At 42.7% G+C, this 16,125-nt stretch overlaps 1 protein-coding gene across 8 annotated transcripts in view; it reads right to left on the bottom strand.

The window, feature by feature from the left end:
- Positions 1-16,125, bottom strand: part of C15H8orf89 (chromosome 15 C8orf89 homolog) — a 99,558-nt gene that overhangs the window by 40,247 nt on the left and 43,186 nt on the right. The gene's annotated exons all lie outside the window — the stretch shown is intronic.

Genomic DNA, 16,125 nt, shown 5'->3' with positions numbered 1-16,125 from the left:
TAGAGGTTCCTCAAAAAACTAAAAATAGAGTTGCCATGTGATCCAGCAATCCCACTCCTGGGCAGATATCCAGACAAAGCTCTAATTCAAAAAGATACATGCACCCCAATGTTCATAGCAGCACTATTCACAATAGCCAAGACATGGAAACAAACTAAATGTCCACTGGCAGACGAAAGGATGAAGAACATATAGTACATATGTACAATGGAATATTACTCATAAAAAAGAATGAAATAATGCCATTTGCAGCAATATGAACGGACCTAGAGATTATCATACTAACTGAAGTAAGCCAGACAAAGACAAATATTACATGATATCACTTGTATGTGGAATCTAAAATGTGACACAAATGAACTTATCTACGAAACAGAAACAGACTCACAGACATAGAGAACAGGCCTGTGGTTGCCAAGGGGGAGGGGAGGTGGGGGAGGGAAGGATTGGGAGTTTGGGATTAGCAGATGCAAACTATTATATACAGGATGGATAAACAACAGGTCCTACTGTATAGCACAGGGAACTATATTCAATATTCTGTACTAAACCATAATGGAAAAGAATATGAAAAAGAATATATATATATATATATATATATACACACACACACACACTGAGTCACTTTGTTGTACAGTAGCAATTAACACAACATTGTAAATAAACCATACTTCAATAAAGTAAAATTTTTTTAAAAAGAGTGACTTGTAAAAATTGAGTGAGATAAAGCATATACTGTGCTTAATGCATGGCCCTGGCCCACTGCAGGTATCCAAAAATATTAGCTGTTATCATTTTAATAAGTACATGTGAGTAATAATGATTAAAAATAAAATCATAGGAAAAAACATCTCTGCCTCTAAGTAATTAGCATCCCCAGCCACTCTAGGGTTGGCCAGGAGTGAGGTATTTTTAGCTGTGGGCATGAGACAGAACTGACCCAGTGCAAACGCAAAGTACAAGAGGAGACTCCAGCTTTCTGGCCACACACCATGAAGTCCTGCTTGATAAAAGGCAAACTTTAGTTGTGCCTGCTTTTTGTGGGGTTTTTAAATAAATTTATTTATCTTGGCTGCGTTGGGTCTTCGTTGCTGCGCGCGGGCTTTCTCTAGTTGCGGCGAGCAGGGGCTACTCTTCAATGCGATGCGCAGGCTTCTCATTGCGGTGGCTTCTCCTGTTGCGGAGCATGGACTCTAGGTGCACGGGCTTCAGTAGTTGTGGCTCACAGGCTCTACAGAGCAGGCTCAGTAGTTGTGGCTCGCAGGCTCTAGAGCGCAGGCTCAGTAGTTGTGGCACGTGGACTTAGTTGCTCCGTGGCATCTTCCCGGACCAGGGCTCAAACCCGTGTCCCCTGCATTGGCAGGTGGATTCTTAACCACTGCGCCACCAGGGAAGCCCCAGTTGTGCCTGGTTTTTCGTTATCAGTGTGTCCTGAGAGACTGCAGTGAAACCAAACTTTATACACAATCATGTTTTAAATGCATAAGGGAATTCTCCTTTTTAATCGACTCTTTACAATAAGTCCTTTTGTACTATAAGTTATTATAGGTTTTTAAAATGCAAGTGATTGTTCAGTTTCTTTAAAACAGGACTTCCTGAAAGATTTTTAAATTGCCATTACATCAACAGCAGTTTTATAGATGTAACAGAGAGTGGGGGAAATGGTCATATTAACATCTGGCCCCAGTACTCTAAACACATTGATAAGCCATTTGGGCATGGAAAACGAGACCCTGAAGATTCAACCAAGTAAGAGAAGTGGCCAAACTTCACAGGGTTATAAATTAGCAGGCATTTGGGGTGGGCAGAGAGACTGGGTTATTAAGCAGCTTTTTGCAGTAGAAAAAGAGTTTTGAAAACTAGGGTGGCTGTTAATTTTATGTGTCAACTTGGCTGAGCCATGAGGTTCCCAAATATGTGGTCAAACATTATTCTGGATGTCTCTGTGATGGTGTTTTGGATAGATTAACATTTAAATCAGTGGACTTTAAGGAAGGCAGATTGCCCACCATAATGTGGGTGGGTCTCATTCAATCAGTTGAAGATCTGACTACAACAAAAGACTGACACGCCCTCCCCCGACACACCCCAACAAGAGGAAATTCTGCCAGCAGGTGGCCTTTGGATTTGAATTGCCACACAGCTCTTTCTTTGGTCTCCAGTCTGTCAGCCGTCAGACTCAAACTGCAGACTTAGGACTTACCAGTCTCCATAATCACGAGTCAGTTCCTTAAAATCAATCTCTAGATAGATTATAGATTATAGATATGTAGATCAATCTCTATCTTTTTCTCTCTCTCCACACACACACATACACCCACGCACACACAAATTCTATTGGTTCTGTTTCTCTGGAGAATCCTGCGGATTCTCCTTGCGGAGCACAGGCTCCGGACGCGCAGGCTCAGCGGCCATGGCCCACGGGCCCAGCCGCTCCGCGGCACGCGGGATCCTCCCGGACCGGGGCACGAACCCGCGTCCGCTGCACCGCCAGGCAGACCCTCAACCACTGCGCCACCAGGGAAGCCCCAGAAGTAGAATTGATGGTGTTTGGTGCTCTCAGACAAAAACTCACCCTCTTCCATCCAGCTTTTCTCATCATTCTCTCAATCAGAAGGTTTGCGAGGGGCATAATATTATTCTCAACTGCCTGAAAAAAAAAACCCATACTCACACTAATTTTTTTCCTTCTAAACCCGGTTACATAGTGCAAGTCTGTATGTGATTCAGGGGGCAAATGAAGGAAATGTGAGATTTATGATTTTTAAAAAATAAATGTATTTATTTATTTGTTTGTTTATTTATTTATTTTTGGCTGCGCTGGATCTTCGTTGCTGCATGCATGTTTTCTCTAGCTGCGGCGAGCGGGGGCTACTATTCATTGCAGTGCACCGGCTTCTGACTGTGGTGGCTTCTCTTGTTGTGGAGCATGGGCTCTAGGCATGCGGGCTCATTAGTTGTGGCTCACAAGCTCCAGAGCACAGGCTCAGTCATTGTGGCGTACGGGCTTAGTTGCTCCGCGGCATGTGGGAGCTTCCCGGACCAGGGCTCGAATCCGTGTCCCCTGCATCGGCAGGCGGATTCTTAACCACTGCGCCACCAGGGAAGTCCCTATGATGTATTTTAAAACCCCCCAAAAAACATTCTCAGGGTTAAGTAGAAAGGTCACCACCAATAAAAACATCTAATCAGCCTCATTATTATGTTCCTTTAGCCACATTTCTCTTACTTAATAGAGCATGTCTCCTCTGAAGAAGCATTAAATTTCACAATGACACATGCAGAGACCAAGAAAGGAATCTGTGTGATGCAGCCAGGACCCAACCAGGCCAGGAACATCTGCCTCAGAGGGAGAAAAAGGAGGGAAAAATTTAAAAAGGACGATCAAGCCTCTGATATGTGCACATATCTGCCAAGCGTAATAAAGTTTCGCTAAGCTACCCATGCGTGGAACTACAATAAACCTTGTTATTGAGCAGCCCCATACCTCCCAGCAGTGGCAGACTCCTGCCTGGGATCAGTGAAAGATCTTAGGCCCAAGATTCCAGAAGCAATTGGCAGTCTTATTTACCTAATAATCCAAAGAGTTAATAGAGTTGTACTATCTCAAGTTTCTCTTGAATGAAATACAGTGTTTCTGTGACTTATGGATTCCTACCAAGTCTAGATTAAAATCTTCCTTCAAGGGATTATAAAGTCTCTCCTCTGTGTACTTGGCCACTGCTTCCCTGTCTCTTTTATGCTCCTTCCTCCATATCCTACGTCAAATGGGTGACCTTTTCTATCATCTCCTTTCCCTGGGTAACCTCGTCCAGTCCCAGGACTTTAAATATCATTTCCACACTGTTAACTCTCACAGGTAAATTGTCAGCCCAGAACTCTCCTCTGAGTTCTGGACTTGAAGATCCAACTTCTGACTTGATACCTCTACTTGATCGAGGGCTTCACATCTTCAACACAGAACTCGATTTGCCCCCAGATCTGTTTTCCTATCAGTAAGTGGCCCCAACATTCATTCCTTCGCTCAAACTAAGCCTAAGAGTCATCCTTGAGTCTTCCCCTTCCTCATTCAGTCCATCATCAAATCCTCTTAGTTTACTTCTAAAATATGTCCCAAACCCCTCTTTCCCCTCTGGTACCACCCTCGTCCAGGCCACTGTTCTCTCGTGATTGAACTGCTTTGTTAGCTCCTCAATGGTCTCCCCACTTCCACTCCTACTCACCCTAAAATGCATTCTCCACAAAGCAGCCAGAGAGAGCTTTTAAAAATGTAAATCAGATAATATCACTTGGCTGCTTAAAACCCTCCAGGAAGCTTCTGCTTCCACTTAGGGTGCAAGAGAACATAGCTTCCCCAGCAATGAGAACATGGCAGATAATCTACAAAATCATAATTCTCTTGAACACATCAAGGAGCTGAGGTCACAAGGCAACTTTAAGGACACAAATATTGTTTTGGGCAAGGAAGGAAGAGGTGGTTGCCATACAAGTGGGTAGAAAGAAATTATATAACATTTTGACATATTCTTAAAAGCCAGTGTGGGCTAGCTGATCAGATTGGAATAGGTAGGATCACCGGACGCAAGAGAACTCTGCACTTGCAAGCTCTTTACCACTGGCTTGTATCCAGTGCTGATGAGAAAGACTGGGGAAAGACCAAGAGAGCAGAGAAAGACCCTCTTAGTGGTACAGGTGTAGCTAAAGCCCAAGTAAAAGGCTAAGATTCTCAGACTGGATAAAACAACAAGACCCAGTGGACTTCCCTGGTGGCACAGTGGTTAACAATCCACCTGCCAAGGCAGGGGACACGGGCTCGAGCCCTGGTCCAGGAAGGTCCCACATGCCGCAGAGCAACGAAGCCTGTGGGCCACAACTACTGAGCCTGCACTCTAGGGCCCACGAGCCACAACTACTAAGCCTGCGAGCCACAACTACTGAAGCTCGCGTGCCTAGAGCCTGTGCTCCACAAGAGAAGCCACTGCAATGAGAAGCCCACGCACCGCAACGAAGGGTAGCCCCCACTCGTCGCAACTAGAGAAAGCCCACGGGCAGCAATGAAGACCCAACGCAGCCAAAAATAAATAAAGAAAAAATAAATAAATTTAAAAAAAACAAAACAAAAAACAAGACCCAAGTATAATGTCGTCCATCAGAACCCCACTTTAGAAATAGGGAAACACAAAACTGGTTCAAAGTGAAAAGATAGAGAAAAGATATGCCATGAAATTACTACTCAAAAATAAAGCCTAAGTGGGTACATTAATATCAGACAATGTGGATTTCAGAAAAAAAGGAATATTACCAATGATAAAGGAAGGCATTGCATAATGATGAAGTTGTCAATTCATCAAAAAGATGTAATGATCCTCCATGTGCATGCACCTAACAGAGCTTCAAAATATGTGAAAGCATAAACTGATAGAACAAAAAAAATACATAAATATACAATTATAATTGGAAATTTTGGTACTTCTCTCTCAATAACTGATAGACAAGTAGACAGGAAATCAATAAGCTATAGTAACCAATGCTATTAAACAAATTGACCTAATTGACATTTAGGGAACACTTTAAACAATAGCTGCTGAATACATATACACTTGACATGCTTATGAAACATTCGTCAGGATGGAGCACATTCTGAGTCATAAAAAAAGCCTCCATGATTTTTTAAAAATTAAAATCACACAAAAAGTCTGTTCTCTGACCACAGTAGGTTAAAACTAGAAATCAATAACAGAAGCAGAGCTAGAAAAATCACTCAATACTTCCTATTAAACAACATCCTTCTAAATAATCCTTGGTTAAAAGAAGAATTCACAAGAGATATTAGAAAATATTCTGAATAAGGTGAAAAAGAAACCATAACATACCAAAATTAGAGGGACGCAACTAAAGCAGTTCTTAGAGGGAAATTTATAATACGAAATGCTTATATTAGAAAATAAAAAGATCTCAAGTCAATAATGTAAGTTTCAAACTACGTAAGAAACTAGAGAAATAAAAGTAAATCAAACTCAAGCAAGCAGAAGGAAGGAAAGTGCTTCATGATTTTATTATTATTCTCTTATTGCTGAAGCCAAATATTGGTGTGACGGTGCTCAGGCCGATGTTTTTACGAGAGTCATAATGTTCATAAACATCATTTAAAAACTTCAATTCCAGGGACTTCCCTGGTGGCGCAGTGGTTAAGAATCCGCCTGCCAGTGCAGGGGACATGGGTTCAAGCCCTAGTCCAGGAAGATCCCACATGCCACGGAGCAACTAAGCCTGTGCACCACAACTACTGAGCCTGTGCTCTAGAGCCCGTGAGCCACAACTACTGAGCTCACATGCCACAACTACTGAAGCCCGTGCGCCTAGAGCCCATGCTCCTCAGCAAAGAGAAGCCACCGCAATGAGAAGCCCGCGCACCGCAATGAAGAGTAGCCCCCGCTTGCTGCAACTAGAGAAAGCCAGCACGCAGCAACAAAGACCCAGTGCAGCCAAAAATAAATAAATTTATTTATATTTTTTAAAAAAACCCTTCAATTCCAGACTCATTGCATGTACATTTGCCTGACTTGCTACCTATGGGTCCCTAAAGAAAAGTATCTCCAACATCCATCTCAGAGAAAGGTATAGGTAGACTGTCAAGAAATATGTGAAGAATTGAAGTGAATTTCTCACATTTTTATATATGGAATGTGTCTAAAGACTAAAGAACAGATTCAGATCAATTAAAAAGAATTTATTAGGATCTGTAATCTGAAACCTTTTAAGGAAAGGTTTAGGTTCTTTCACTCTGACAAAACTAAAGTGTGCGTTTTAAAAAATGAATAAATAAGATGTTTGCACTTCTACTTTCCACGTTAATTATCACTTTAATTAAAGTCTTCTGCCTTCTACAAAAGTATGAACAATAACTGTTAAGTCTTTTAGTCAATATTTTCATATTCCAACAAAAGCAAGTAGGATCTGGGGGTTTGTTTCACACTTGATTATCAAAATCTGATTCATAAATTTGCTACCAAGTCTTTCCTATGGTGGATATTACCATTTGTTTTGACTTTAACCTTGGCTCTTCATTCATTCTAAAGTGTCCACGAGAGCAGGGCAAGTGTTTGCTAAAGGACTGAATGGAGGCCAGGCCTTGTGGGGCATAGATACCGTCAGTAAAAATTCTACCCATTCAGACACATGGGGGACAAGTTTAACCATGCCGTGAATGTGGTACATCATTGTGATTAAAAGTCCTGGGTTTGGAATCAAGAGGACTCATGTTTGAATCCCAGCTCTGCCACTCACTTGCTGTGTGAGCTGAGGCAAGTTACTTAACTTCTCTGAATTTCATCTGCAATATCATATTTATACTTACAACACAGGGCTGGTGAAAAATTTTAAAAGATGATGGATATAAAGCATTTAGCATCCTAATAAAATATGGGTATAATAAATGATAGCTATTATTAAGTACTTATTGAAGGGAAAAGTTTGTGGAATTTTTTATTATATATTTATTACTTTAATATACATTAATTAACTAAACTACACATGATGACTATCATAATGTTAGAATTATCAACAGACATTTCTGAAAACCTGTTTAATTTAGGGCACTCTGTGCCATAGGCTAAAGAAGGGGTGAATAACTAGTGGAAGAAACAGGGTTTGTTTGTTTAATTTTACTTTCACGTATTCTTTCTCTGATGCTCTTCCTTTCTTCATGTAGATTCAAGTATCTGATCTATATTGTTTTCCTTCTCTCTCAAGAACTTCTTTTAATATTTCTCACAAGGCAAGTCTACTGGCAACAAATTCCCTCATTTTTTGTTTGTCTAAGAAGGTCTTTATTTCCCCTTCACTTTTTTTTTTTTTTGCAGTACGCGGGCCTCTCACCGTTGCGGCCCCTCCCGTTGCGGAGCACAGGCTCCGGACGCGCAGGCTCAGCGGCCATGGCTCACCTCCGGACGCGCAGGCCCAGCGGCCATGGCTCACGGGCCCAGCCGCTCCGCGGCATGTGGGATCTTCCCGGACCGGGGCACGAACCCGTGTCTCCTGCATCGGCAGGCGGACTCTCAACCACTGCGCCACCAGGGAAGCCCTCCCCTTTACTTTTGAAGAATAATTTCATGGGGTATAGAATTCTAGGTTCGTGTTTTTTCCTCTTGACACTTTATTCTTTTTTTTGCGGGGGCGGGCACTGCACTGCGTGCAGGCTCTTAGTTCCCCAACCAGGGATCAAACCTCTGCCCCTTGCAGTGGAAGCACAGAGTCTTAACCACCAGACCCCCCCGGGAAGTCCCGAAACAACTCTTAATATAACCTAGTAAACATCTTGAAAGGATCTCCTTAAATAACCATGTAAAAATGACTTGAATTAGCATTTCAGTTGTTTGTCTTTCTGCTAGAGCTTATAAGTCTTGGAAAAAAATTTTTCCTGAGTATTTTACTTATAATCTCTGTTATACTACTAAGGGTCTATGAAAACTCATTTTATTGCAGAGAGTACAAAATTAAATTCTAACTAGTATCTGTGTGAATGGCACAACATTTCAAATGAGCACAGTCTGAGTGATGTGTGTTTTCTCTTCATGTGCGTTTGTATGTACGCAGCGTGATGTTTATACATAGCACACGTGGAGACATGACAGAGTCCTCACAGGAGATCCACGCACCTCGGGGTCAGTCACTTTTAATCCAGTTAATGTCAACTTAGCACAACAAAACCTTCTCCACTAGGTAAAGGTATGTACTAAAGGCTGGTGGGCCCACGGGCTACTCAGATTAGAGACACCCTTCATGCATTTTACAGTTGCACCGTCTTAGTTCCCCGACCAGGGATTGAACAGTGAAAGCACAGAGTCCTAACCACTGGACCATCAGGGAATTCCCTGCTAATTAACATCGTGGATGTATAGAGCTCTGGCAAAGAGGCTGATTCTCACGGAGCGTTCTCTGGTTGACAGCCTGGGGCAAGACACGGGCTCCGAAAATGGACCTTTTTCAAAATTCTGGGTTATGGTTGACTATTGACTGCCCCAGGTTGAATAACATGGAGCTGGGCCCGCTGCAGTTTATTTTGTCAATCCCCTGGCGGGCGGGTAGAGTCAGTAATTAGGAATACAAGTCAGGGCAGAATTAGATATTCATGAGGATTGGAGGAGGCAGCGGCTCAGAGGACCTTCAAACACAGTCTCATGACTGAAACACCAGGAGGGAGCCTGGCTGACTAACAGAGAACAGCCTTGACCTTTCAACCCTACAAATTCAAATGCAATTTGTCATCCAATGTAAAATGAATTTGGCCATGTGTAGTCCTGTGGGAGGGAGAGATCTTGTCCCAGAAAAACTCAAGAAACATGAAAGAGGGGCATTGAAAACTAAAATTCACAAAATGGTTGAGAACACACATCATTATGCTCATAATAAATTCCTTCTCCAAGATAATGGCCAGCCCTGTGATTTCTTGGGCAGTACAGACTCTGTTAACACAGAAGGGGCCCAAGTGGGGAAATGATGCTAATTTTCATCTCTCCTTGGAATTGGAATTATGCTTTTGAATTTATGTTTCATTATCTCTTCTTGTCATTTAAATTAAGCCATCTGTTACGAGTATGTGTTCTACCTCTCGTTGTGATCGCCAAAGAGGAAAGGTTGAATTGCCAACAGTCTTTCTTTTATTCCAGAAACTTGTTCTTTCTTTGAGGACCTTTCTGAGTGTGTCAGGAGCCAGAACTGGACCGAACTCATCCTCTGGGAGACGCTCAGAGAACCAAACTTGAAATTGACGCACCAAATCACTCAAACTCTGTGAGGAGATGTCCTAGGGGTTCCAGAACCTCCATCGTTTTTTCAACCACTCTAGCATTATCCCAAAGCGAATTCTCAAATTAAGTTTCCTTTTTTTGGCTGTAGTTTCTAATTCGCTTAAGTGTCATCATTAATTGAGTAGCAGATATAAAGACTGGAATGGACTGGAAGCCCTATGACTTATGACATACATTACGTTTTTCATTTGGCATTTGGAGTTCACTACTAATGTCCATTTGAAAGCTTACAATTATGAAATAGAGCAACCTTGTAAATAGCTAGAAATAATTTTCCAGTGGATTCTTTGCACGCACATACTAATTCATGGAAGTTATTGGAATGGTAAGAGTAAAGAAACAAAAACTTCTGTGGATTTACTCTTTGTCCTATCTATTTTATCCTGAAGTGTTTTTTTTTAAATTTCTTTCCTCCCAAGATCAGGAAAATATTCAAGAGTCCCGCCTCCATTTGCCAGAGCGCCTTCTTATAAATGATCACCGGTCTTGCCTCTATGTAATTGTAAAAAGAAGATCCCTCTACTTTCTAGAGTTCTGCTTGCATGGGGAGCTCGGTGTCCAGAAATCGACCATGACCCAAAGGAATTATCATGCTCTTGAATATTTGGAAAGATAAACCTTTTTCTAAAAAGAGTGGTCATGAACATTATACTGCCGTGCTTTCTTTCCTACTTTTACTGATATGAAGTTGTGTTTAAACTATAACACGAAGAGATTTGCCGCATATCTTTGTCATAAACCCTTTTTATGGGGGGGGTCCCCAACTTCCTCACCTCCCCATACACATCTCATGCCTTGGTCACAAATTACTCACTATCCCACAGTAACGACCCACACGGTCAGACCTCCAAGCCGTTGAATATACTGTTCCCTTGACATGACCTCTTCTTCTCTTCTCTATGCGCAAGGCCTCCTCCAAAAGCTGAGGCTCTCCTCAAAGTCTTACAAGCAAAATTAGCCCTTCTAACTTCTGTGCTCACACAGAACCTTACGCACACTCCCATTTCTGCACCTGGACTTCAGGATCAGAATTGTTTGCTTGTGGGTCTGGCTTTCCCTCCACGAAGGGCCAAAGGGATAAATCATCTCTGCGTTCCTAACTGCTGTCACAGTGCCTATCCTGTTGCCACCCATAACACAGCTAGTGCTGAATCGTGGAAGTACATCTGCACTAATTAGGGGAACCCATCCTCCCATCACACCATGGGCCCGCAACGTGGCCACCCCTGGAGAAAACAGTACTCTTCATTCGACAAAAATATTGGGATTTGTCTGCAACAGCTCACAAATCAAATCTATTTTTTTGTGTGGCTGCACCGCGGGGCTTGCGGGATCTTATTTCCCCAACCAGGGACAGAACACGGCCCTCTGCAGTAAAAGTGCATGCCCAGTCCACCCCTGTCCCCAGGCTGTTTCCTCTTCTGGTGGGACCGTGCTGAGTCTGTCATTTGTGCTCACGGGGTAAATGTTCACGTTTCCATGCGACTGCCTTTGGGGAAAGTGAGCCTCAATCACATTGGGACCTGAGTCTACCAGTGTGACTGTTCCCTCATGTGACAACATCAGATGCTACATATGTTCTGTTTGGTAAACAAATAGTGACGATGCGTTAAGATACAGCGTCAAGACACAATGACGTGCATTCCAGATCATTCTAGACTATAAGCTGCTCGAGTAGAGTGTAACCCCACAAAGGGTCCTGCATCCTGGAGTGGTTAAGAGCGTAGGCTTTGGTGTAAGACAGACATGTGTTCAAATACTAGTTCTAGCATTAACCAGCTACGAGACCTCAAGAAAGTTACCTAATCTCTCTGAGCCTCATTGAAAAATGGGGATGATAATAATAATAACAATCATACCTGGCTCACTGGGCCGCTGTGAGGAATAACTGAAACAATGTTGGTTAAATACTTAGCATCTGACATCGACAGGGCAGACGACAGCAGTAGTTACTAATCTGCGCATCTTCTAAACGTCACCCATCCTCAGCTCACAGGTCTCCAAGGAGATGTCACACTCACACTTCTTCTTAGCAATCTACAACTCTTATGGTTTGCTGTTCTCAGACTTCTAGTAATACTTCCTTGGCAACTAGGGGAGTGGGGTTGAGGGAGGAGACGGCAAAAGTTGTTGTTCTCAAGACAGAGGCAGAATATAGTCAGTCACTCAGTGACTGGCAATTTCAAGTGCACTGGTCATATGTGTCTTTCTTGTTATCAGGGTTAAGCACTGGGCAATAGGGCTGTGAATAAAGGGAAAAAAACAAACAAACGAAAACATTGTAAGGAGGACAAAGCCACTAGAGGGCTGCCAGAAGGGGTGTGTGGGAAGGAATCCTAGATTCTCTGCTGTTTTCTTGAACCAAAATACTAACAAGAGTTGGATATTGCTGTTGTTTACTTGGAAAGTGAAGGCGAAAAGAAGGGGCCAATGTAAAAGTTCATTTAAGAGAATATGTATCAACATCTAAACTCTGATATGAGCATTTACTTATTATCTTTCAAACACGGAGCTAGGGACATGCTCACTTTCCCCTGAGTTCACAATTGTGAACAGGTCATTTAAGAAATCAGAGCCACAAGCCTGGCGGGAGAGCTCAGGAATGCTCAGAAAAGTCTCCCCCATCACACCTGTACCACCACCCCCATCTTACCATCAGCAGTTATCAAAAGAGGACTCAGTTGGGTTCCTCTCCCCTGCCTGTGCCCCGAGGGCAAGCCACGTCTCAGTGGGGAGCACCAGAGTCTCCCTTCCCTGTGGATTCCTTAAACCGATTCCTTAAGATGATCCAGGAAAGGTGTGAACACACAGCGGTAGCCTGTGATTTCTTTGTTGTCAGGAGGCTGCAAGCCTCCTTTCATCTTATTAAAATTATACCCTTTCTGCCAAGATTGAAAAGAAAATCAGGAATTGGTCACTGTATCCCACTCAACCCCTTCCAAATTGGGGGGAGCATCTGATCAGCCCTTCTCAGGTTACAGTGCTGTTCACATAGGGCGTCTGTTTCCACCCCACCCCTGACACTCCAAGGTGGGAACCATCCCCAAGGATTAAAATAACATAATTAAACACTAAGTGGCAGACATGGGGTTCGGAGCTTTATATACATTATTTAGCTCTCCCAATACCCCCAAGAAGTAGGTATTGTTATTATTCTGGATTTTGTTATTTTTTTACATCTCCCTTTTCCAGGTGACACTTGGGGAGGCAAAGACACCTGACCACAGTTAAACAGCTAGCAAGTTTCGGAGTGGGGATTTGACCCCAGGCAGCCTGACGTCAGACGCCACTTGGTTAATCTGTATTCTAACGTGACTCTCAGAACTCCATCCAGCTGGGCAAAGATACTCACCACGTTGCTGGGAGGTCTAAGGTCCAGGATACTGCCCATTCCCAACTGCTCTGACAGCAACACATGTGGCACCCAGCAACCAGTCGGCCATGTGGGTGATTCAGTCTGGCCCCCAAGGCCCTCTCCCTGACCCTGGGCTGGATCTCAGGAGGGACCAGAAGTTATTGCAGGCCATAGCCACACCCTACGGTTTGGCTTGCCAAGAAGTAGAAAGGGGTAGATGAGTTCACCCGCAGGGTTGACAAATGTTCTCAGGCAACTGAAGCTTTAACTAGTCCATCCTAAAGAGGCACCTATCAACTTCAGCCATAGCAGAGCCATCACTGAGACAGCAGGTGGTGATACATCCGGACTCTTGGCGGATGATCTTCCTTCCTCTGCCTTTTCTTGCACTGCCCTTTCCCCCCTCCCGCTCCCTTCCCCTCTGTCCCCTGTTTACCCAAGCACTGCAGGATTAGGCCCATGACTCCTTCAACAACTTCAGTGATCAGGATGCTTCAGGGTCCAAATGATCCTGCGAAGTTCCACCCAAGAAAGGGATGCAGAGACCCAGGGGGACCAGATGCTTCTCCTTACCCTGTGTTGTCAGTGGCTGTCAGTTTCCCCTTCCTGTGTGTCAGACTCCCAAGGACAGGGACTGTGCTCATTTTTCTTTGGATTTCCAGTCACTAACTTAGGGCCCGGTACATGCGAAATCAATACATATTGAAGTAAATTGATTAATTAGTAATTTTTCTTGAAGATTTCCTCATAACTGTATTTCACTTATTGGTTTCATATACCCTCCATACCAGAAGTGAAGTCTCAAACTAAGTCAGTGCTGTGTATTTACCTAAGTTTACAACATTTATGCCGTCCCATCACACAGCTATCCACGCTCACCCATCTGCATTAGCGTGTAAAATCCTTGAAGGCAAGAGCTGTATCCTACTTCCCTTTAAATGTCCTCTGCTGTGCTTTGCACGTGGGCAGCTTGGCGGTTGTTGAGTTGATTTAAATAATCTCTAATAAGCGGAAACCCTATGCTTAGGTGGAAATGCTCACCCAAGGCCATCTACAACTTATGCTAAAGTTGTATAGGAGTAGACTTCTAATTTTACCAAATTATAAAAAAGATTCCTTGAACAGGTTTCACAGGAATTCAGGGGATCGAACTACATTGTAACAGGAGTGTCCTGTCTTCCTCTCTTGGAAGGCTCCATTCCCAAAGCGGAGGCTACATCTTGCCACTGTGTGTTGAGTTCCCACCGCAGGGCATGACCAGGACTCTGCTTTCAGCCCTATTCAGTCTATGTACACATATCAGAGTGCCTGCATTTCCCTGAGAGCCTGCAACTCTTTCTCTAAGACCAATTTCCATCATTGTTGAAGTCAGGTTTTGATTAGATATCCTGCCAGGGGTGCCATGTGGATCATTCTGTTTTTGCTTTTGTACAAAGTGTCAGAATTTTTTGCCTATGGGTTAGGATGGCCAGAGTCAAGCCAAGAAGAGAGACGTGAAGTAGGAGAGAAGAAAGGAAGTCAGTCCTAAACAAAAAACCACGAGAGTGCAAGATTGTCGATGACAGGGTATTAATGCCACTGAATTGTACACTTAAAATATGTATATGTATAACGGATACACTTTACTGTACAGCAGAAACTAACGCAACATTGTAAATCAACTATACTCTAATAAAAAAAAGATATTAAAAAAGAAAAAAAAAAAACTTCCGAAAATACTGAATCATCAAAATGTTGGTGTTTTCTCTTTCTGCCATCCACTAGAAAGGGAATTTTAGTTGTAGAAATGCATACATTGAATCTGCATGGTTTTAATGAATGGGATTGAAAATTTAATGTATATTAAACTTAATAAAATTGAGACAGGATGTGTGCTAAAAAAAAATGGCTAAGATAGTAAACTTTAGGTTATGTGTACTTTACCACACACACAGAAAGACTGTCCAGACAAGACCTGTAGTGGGGGGATGGATAGCCGTCCAGAATTGTTTCAAGTGTATGTGCCAAACCTTCTAACGTGTAAATCAATTTGTGAATGTATTAAATCTGCTAAAATACATTTGCATTAAATGAAATTGACCTGACATGCGCCAGAGATGTCATGTCTTTTCTTCCGTCTTTTCTTCCATCTTTCTGTTGTTGCCAAAACACCGCTCCATAAGCATGGACTTTAAGTCTGTCATATCCCTCAGAGTTATCAATTTCAGGATAAGGTCCCTGGTGGCCTTATTTGACCAGATTCAGTTTTTTGGAAGATAGGATTTTGGTTTCTCTTCAGGAGCACATTATCTCAGCTTATACTCAGGTTTGTGGAGTTGTAGAAAAATTACAGACTGGTATCTCTTTAGTTTCAGATTAAAAATTTAACACAAGAAAAACACGCCATGAATCAAAAGCATTCTTCTCCTCACATGTCCATTTTATGTAGGTATCAACTTGTATTCCGAGGAAGGTAAATTATGCCTGTAACTGTGAACCCATACATTTTCTATGTTTAGCTGAATAGTTTGATGGAATCACCAGGCACTGGTGGCAATTTCTATACTTCTTTAAACACAGGCATCAGTCAGGACACAGACCGTAAGCATTCTGAAAAAGCCATATATTAAGAGGGAGGAACTGCTCGAGGAATCACAAATATTTATTCTAAAGCAGGTCTTAGTTCACCTTTCTTCTGACTCGGGGTGTCTGCTGACATCAGTCATTTATTCAACACCCCCAAACCCATTCCAATAGGAGCCCGTTCATAATTTCAATTGGCAGTCCACCCTTATTTTCAAAGGAGAAAAATCCAGATGGAAGAAACAAATAAATGTCAAGCACTTGAAATTATATGGCTGATTATGAGTCTACAATGGACCTCAAGGAGATTTAGAAAGTGTTTCTGATGGCAAGGTGCAGTGGAGCTGCCTGTCGGTAACCGTGTGGCACCAAGGGAACCCTCCGCTATCCTCATCCAAG

Source organism: Physeter macrocephalus, chromosome 15, assembly GCF_002837175.3.
Source record: "Physeter macrocephalus isolate SW-GA chromosome 15, ASM283717v5, whole genome shotgun sequence".
NCBI classification, from domain to species: domain Eukaryota; kingdom Metazoa; phylum Chordata; class Mammalia; order Artiodactyla; family Physeteridae; genus Physeter; species Physeter macrocephalus.
The sequence above is the reverse complement of the archived record's forward strand: the minus strand, read 5'-3'. Positions and strand labels throughout refer to the sequence as shown.